Genomic DNA, 7,427 nt, shown 5'->3' on the forward strand with positions numbered 1-7,427 from the left:
GCCTGAAAACCAACACCTTACAGGTAGGCGCCTTCTCATACCCTGGTCAAGCCCATGAGCAGCTCAGGAGTGATGTCAGTGCGCAGGTGTGGGGGCTGAGCCGGGGATGCGGGAGAGGCCTGGCAGAGGAGACTATGGAGGAGCAGCCCCTGAGGGAGAAGGGACACCAGAAGTGTGATGTTTTAAAAGCCAAGAGAAAAATTGTCACTGCAGTGAGAGCTGATCAGCTGTGTCCGGTGCCACTGAGACATCGAGAGACCAGGAACTGACTGCGGCACATGGCGTCCACAGAGTACCGAACGCATGCAGAGAGGGAAAAAGTCCCGCTGGGAAGAACAGGGAAGTGGCTGCCTGGAGGCAAGGCCGATGTTCCCTACGTTTCACTGGCTCTGCAAGGGGCACCAGAACTCCTGCCCCAAGTCGGGTGAGGTTCTGGTTGCTGTGCACTGTGCCCTGCTAGAAACTAGGGGGCGAGATGAGGACCGAGGCGACCAGGAGCCCATGATCTGTTTAAACCCACAGGTAGCCTCTTCCTCCTGTGCGCACGGTACAGCTCAGGGTCTAGGGCCCGCAAATGGGGAGTGAATGAGCGAATAGACGAGTGAATACCTCTATGGGGAAAGAGACCCACTGTTACTTGACTCTTCCAGCTGCCTTAAGTTCTAGCCACTGGGCACCATGGAACTAGAGCACGGCAGCATTAACTTCTGAAAGCCAAAGGGCTCCTGTAGCCCTTCTTGCACTCTGTGAAGTGGGGCTTGACCTCAGCCCGTGCAAGTGGACTGGGCCAGTCCTTTGGACACAAGTGAGAGCTGACTCATGTTTATGAAACTTCTTTGTAGAACAGGTGGTCATGGCTAGGTCATTCAGCACCTAGCCCCACCTCCCGCTGGCGTGTGGTAGGTGGCTCACCAGCCATTGCAAGGAACCCAGTGGGACTGCCCTCGGGCCTTTCCCGGTTCCTCTGATTCGGGGCTTGGTGCGAGGCCTCCGCTGCTTTTGGCAGAGACCTTGGTGCGTTCACCATGCAGAACAAGGCAGGGTAAATGAGGGGCGCAGAGGGCTGGGCTGGCTCGTGCTGGAGGAGCCAGGAGCTGGCCTTGACGGTGGGAAGGCAAATTGATGTCTGCAATACTTACGACCTGTGACTAAAGGCATTTCCCGAAAGAGAAAAAAATTAGCCACTCTTGATTTCCCGAGGCTTCATAATAAACTGCCACAAACTGGGTGACTTACCGCACAGCTCTGCAGGCCACAAGCCAAAACCAAGGCGTTGGCTGGGCTGGCCAGGCTCCTGCTGATGCTTGGAGGGAGAACCCCTCCCTGCCAGTCTTAGCTTCTGCTAGTGGCCACAGGCCTTGGCCCCTGGCTCCTGGCCCTCCAGTCTCCGCCCTCACACGAGCTGCTCCCTGCGCCTGTCTCCTCCAGCGTCACTATCATTTTGGGCTTTCGGCCCACCCTCCTTTGCATGGCCTCACTGCAACGACGTCTGCTGCAGTGACCCTGTCTCTAAACAAGGTCACATCCTGAGTACAGGGGTTAGGGTTTTCTTCTTTTTGCGGCGGCGGCGGGGGGGGGGGGTTGTTTTTGTTTTTTCTGGTGGATGTGGGGTGAGGATGGGAAGCCAAAAACCAGCCTCTAAGAGCAGCATTCAGAAGCCAGCCTGCCAAATGGGGGCCCAGCTAAAGCGGATGGAGGCCATGAGCCTCCGTGAAAAGCACAGGACTGAGTTTGGCAAAGTTTCATTTCCAGTTTAGAAGGGGTTGAGAGGGGAAAAAATGAAATGGAAAAGATTAGACGCAAGGCCGGAGGACAAAAATCATGCAAACTTTGACAAACATGAATAAGACAGGAGGGAGAAAGGGAGAGAGAAGGAAGAGATAAAAATAACAGCAAAAAAAAAAAAAAAAAAAAAAAACCTAGAAACTGTTCACACGCATATGAAAATGAAAAACCAAAAAACAAGAAAAATGCCCCCTTTTAAGGTATGTCTGTGCTGTCACTGGTAGACAAAGTGGGCAGACATGGTCTAGATCCGAGTTGATTAATCCCAGCAAGCTTTATGGTGGGGTAGTGGATAATTCCAACGAGCCTGCACCTTCAGTCCCACTGAAGTTCAGGCTTTCTGGCTGTGAGGTTGGAGACAGGTTTGCTCAGCCTGCAGCAGTCTGTGTGTCTCCGGTGGCTTGAACTGGGCTCCCTGACCTGACCCTGGGAGCCACTAGGTGGAGCCAGGCTGCAGCTGTTGTGAGTTCTGAGCTCAGTTGGCCTCTGTCCAGGATGGCTGCCGGCCAATAGCCTCTCCTGGGGGATGTCTGAGTCTGGATCACTCACGAGCCACTGCGGTCCGCTGCGTCTACTTCTCCATCCGTGGTGCATTTCTCCACGGAGGCCTCTGGTGTTGCCAGGAGTCACCTTGTGTTTGCAGGTTGGAGCCGCCCCTCTCAAGCAGAGTCTGGGCTCGGAGAAAGCGCTGCCTGCCGCCTCCTTCTTTGCTGAGGTCTGTCTCTGCTCTCCCTGTGGGCTTCAATTCTTGCTTCAGATCCTTCTTGGGTCCCAGGAACCCACTTCCCTTCTCCTTCTCTCCCTCGTGTTGCTATATTCCAGTGTCTGGACACCAAATCTTGGAGACGCTCTTTGCTGCTCACCACTCTGCTGTCTCTCTGGAAGTATCCAAAGTTTCATTTCAAACCCCAGCCTTCCTTACAGTAATAGATGCTGTGCTGTTAGCTATCTCTTTAAGCCTCCATTTCTTTTTCCTCTGCCAAATGGCGACAACAGTAAGTACCCAACAGACTCTTAGGAAAACGTTTTAAAGCTGAGCATGATGTACATTTGTAATCCCAACTACTTAGGAGGTTGAGGCAGGATTGGTTGAGCTCAAGAGTTTGAAGACAGCCTGGAAAACATAGTGAGGTCCCTTTCTAAATGATAAATAGAAAACAGTATTTAAAAGGTATCCAGCAAGATACTTAGGTGTGTAATAAGTTGTTTAAATTACGCTAAGCAGCAGAGTTAGAGATGAATGAATGCTTAGTTGTCCGGATACAAGCTCCATTTTAGTGTGAAGACCCGTCTAACCACCCAGTGTCCGTAGAGAAGATGGCCCAGTCCCCCGCCAGCTCATCAGACAGGCTCCTTCCCGTCACAGCAGGCTTTGTGGGATGAGTTACACCCAGAGGCAGCATCGGCTTTGGTGCAGGAGAGTGTGGTTCCAGGAGTGTTGCGCACTCAGATGGAGCAGTGATCTGCACGGACCTTGTCCTTCAGAAGCAGAGGCTTGGGGAGGTGTTCAGTACAGCAAGGCGAGATACTACACTAAACTACTGCGCCAGTGGTCTCAGCAAGACAGGACAGCGGCCTCAGGTTGTAATACGGGAGTGGGACGGAGGAGAGAGAGCGACCTGGCAGGACTTCCTGGAAGACCAGATGTGGGCAGTACAGACGGATGCCCTGGGTGCCTGGCTGTGAGCTGAGGGGTTAGCTGCTGGGAGAGGACAGCCCCTGGCACGGGGCCTGCCGCCTAAGAGCCACGTGGGCATGGTGGCCCCAAAACCACATCTGTGCTCTGGTGGGACCTGCACTGCACCCTGCCCAGCCTCTGCCACATAAGGGGATGGCGGTGACACCCCTGCCAGCATACAGGCGTCTCTCCTCTGCCCTGCAGCCCGGCAGGGAGAAGTGCACTGTGCTGCTGCCTGCTGTTGCAGCTTGCCGCTGGGATGTTCCTCCAAAGCCTCATGCACACAAGGTGGGCGGTAGCTGCATTATAGGTGCATTCCCGCTTACTTGCTATCAGGAGGCGGGGCGTGGTTAAGGGCGGGTCCGTGGAGGTGTGAGCTGGAAGGGTGGCTCTCCCTCCCCAGTTCCTCCTTTCTCTTCCTGCTTCCTGACCACCGTGAAGTGAGCAGGCTTCTCCTACGGCAGACCCTTCTGCCACGCCATCCCTTCTCGGAGCCAGCCCAACACATAACTGAAACCTCTGAATGCCATGAGTCCAAACAAACCTCAAAGTTGTGGGTGTCGGGTATTTTGTCCTAAGGACACCGAAAGTGACACTACTTGTCCTCAAGCAGCCTCCTCTGTAGATACCTTTGCTTACAATAACCATCAAAAGAATGGCCAGGAAGACCCAAGGAACAAGGGATGAGACGCAGATCTAAAGTCCTAAATTCCCGGCCCCTATAGCCTCTCTATGGCAGTTTCTGTAAATAATGACTTGTCAGTGCTATTTATTCACAGACTTCTTTCTCAGCCCTATTTTTGGCCCAGAACACTCTTTATTTTTGCCCACGTTACATAAGGAGGGAACTGCATTCTTAGTAACCCACTGTCACTCTTTTGCGTTATCTTGCCTGCATGAAAAAAGGAAATATTTTTAGAGTGTGAATTTCCCAAACATTCTCAACTATTCTAGGACTGAAACTCTTGCATCACAGAGGGGGCATGGGAGTGGGGGGAGGCCTACTTTCTCCCTTGACAGTGGCTGAGCCCCAACTTGAAGCTAGGCTGGGGCCTGTCCCTACTTGCCCCTAGTACTGTCCCATCCCCAAAGCAAGGGGTTCCTCTCTGCACAGGGTTTTATGTGGTCAGCAGCTGATTCCAGAACCTAGGAACACTCTACTTTTTTTCTTAAGAGACAGGGTGTCACTATATTGCCCAGGGTAGCCTTGGCCTGTGCTCCGGCAGTCCTCCTGGGTCAGCACCCTAAGTAACTGGACTACTTTGTGCTCCGCTGCCCCTGGCTTCACTGCCTCTCCTCGGCCTGCTGTTACTTTGGGATAGGAGGACTGCAAGTAATAACCTCTCTTCCTAGGAATTTTCAAGTGAGGGCACACCCAGAAGAGAAAGCTCTAGGCAGATGCTGGAAAAAGTTACAGGTTTATGCCCTTGCAGATCTAGGATGTGGCACATAGAAGCTAGGGACACATTTGCTATTTGGCTGACACGAGAGTTTGAATTGTGCCTGCAGCAGGAAAGCTAGTGAGTGAAACTAGCTGATCACACAGCATCAGCCTCTCTGGTGAGAACTCTGGTTCTTAAATGTGAAAACTTGGCTCTGGAAAGGAAGCTGGGAAAGGCTCAGGACATTGCCCCAGGATGGCACGGCTAGTGAGAAGAGTGTGAGTTTGGCTCCTCCGTTGACCTGGGACCATGCAGCTGGTGAGAGAAGTCTGAGGCCCACTCCTCCCTCTCTCCACTGGTGGGACTCAGGGCCCAGAGAGCTGCAGGAATGCTAGCAACACAGTAGGACCCTGGCTAAAGCACACATGATGGACAGGTGCAACTAGAGTCAGGGAAGTATCCCATGCAACAGTAATTTGAGCCAACAGGTGATCTCTGACCTTTCTTTTTGTTTTATGCTACTCATCCCCTTCCTCTCTTTCTTTGACTATCTCACTTGACTTTATGATACTTTTAGATGAGTAATCATTGTCTCTTCTCTTTCTGGTCTACTTCAAAACTTCTAGGCCTTCTCTTCTAATCCTTCCTGCCTCTGTTCTACAATTACCCAAAACCTGGATGATCATCCTGTGCCCTCCAAACTTGCTCCTACTATATGTAACCTCATTTATCTCACCATCCTACCCCCATCTTCCTGAACCCTACCCCCGCCATAACAGGGTAAAATCACTCTACTAAGTGGAAACCCATTACATCCAAGATCCCAGTATAAGTTGGATTATGTTTCTGTAGACCTTCCTCCTATGGTTATAGATATCAGGCTAACAGTTACCACAGTTTGTCAGTAGCCAGGCTGTACTTGAGTCTATTGTTATTGCCAACTACACTACTTTAACCAGGGTTTTACACATGCTATAACAAGTTGTCCACCCTGTATGACAACACTGATTGTAAGGGGTCATAACCATCACCATAGTCCAGTACCAAAGGAATGGGCCCTAAGTCAAATTGATAGCAACTCCTCAGATTTAATATATTGGGAAGGCAGATCAAGAACTACCTGCATCTAGAAGCCATCTGGAGGAACAGACACCTTCTGAGAAAGCCTCCACACCAGTGATAAGACTATCTAACATAAGAAATCTACAAGCATCAACACAGAAAACAAAATAAAATAGAAAATGACAACAAGAAGAAGTAAAATGCAATCCCAAATGCACAGCCCACCGAGGACAAGTCCAGAGCACAAAGAGACAGAGGAAATTAGAAGCCGACAAGTGGAACTCTCTGAAATGATAGCGGCAGATGTGAAAAAGCAAATGTAATAGGCCACAGAAAAAATAGTCTCTGAGGTGCAAAAAGAAATGCTATCAAAATGAAAGACATTAAAATTGACACAGATAAACAAATAGAGGAGTGCAGGACAATGATGGAAACCATGAATGCCAAACAGACAAGAAATGGAATCAATGAAACAGATCCAAGGAGAAATGCAGGAGATTAGAAACTCCACTGAAAGCAGATTGAATGAAGGTGAGGATAGAATATCAGATCTAGAAGACAGGAACATGACTAGTGACCAGGAGAAGAAAGATATCTTAAAAATCACAAGAGACCATGAAAAATCAATCCAGTAGCTACAGGATGAAGCAAAAAGAACAACATAAGATTGATTGGAATCAGTGAGAGAGCTGGAGACAGTGCAAAAGCCATTAAAAACTTCTTCACAGATATAATGACAGAAAACTTCCCAAACACGAATAAAGAATTTGACATACAAATAAATGAAGCATATAGAACTCCAAATAGCCATAACCAAAATAAGTCTGCACAAAGGCATATAAGATTCCAGAAATTCAGCACAAGAACAAAATATTAAAAGCAGCTAGAGAAAAGAAACATATCACCTATAAAGGAAAGCCCATCAGAATCACAGCAGACTTCTTAACACAAACCTTCAAATCAAGGACAGCTTGAAGTGAGGTATTTCAAGTCTAAAGGAAAACAGTCTTCAACCCAGACTGATGTACCCCACAAAACTATCTTTCAAAATTGATGGAGAAATAAGATACTTCCATGACAGAGAACAACTGAAGAAATTTATGACCATCAAACCAGCTCTACAGAATACTCTGAAGAACATATTAGAAACAGATAACAAAGACCACAAACACTCGAACACCAATAGAAAGAAGCCACCAGGCAGGGCAAGAAACTAAACAGAGGAGAAATACAGGAAAAAAAAAAAACATGAAAAAGAAAAGCAATATATATCAGTTATAAGTATCAATGTAAATGGTCTCAACTCACTAATCAAAAGTAACAGATTGGCAGAATGGATCAAGAAGCAAGATCCAACAGTATGCTGCCTTCAAGAAACACACTTAACCCAAAAAGAAATTCATAAACTAAAAGTCAAAGGATGGAAAACAATTCTCCATACTACAGGAACCCAGAAAAAATAGGGGTAGGTATTCCATTTGTGGATACAGCAAACTTTAAGCCAAAACTGATCAAAAGGG

Source organism: Chinchilla lanigera, unplaced genomic scaffold (assembly GCF_000276665.1).
Source record: "Chinchilla lanigera isolate Chin_1 unplaced genomic scaffold, ChiLan1.0 scaffold00039, whole genome shotgun sequence".
Classification (NCBI taxonomy): domain Eukaryota; kingdom Metazoa; phylum Chordata; class Mammalia; order Rodentia; family Chinchillidae; genus Chinchilla; species Chinchilla lanigera.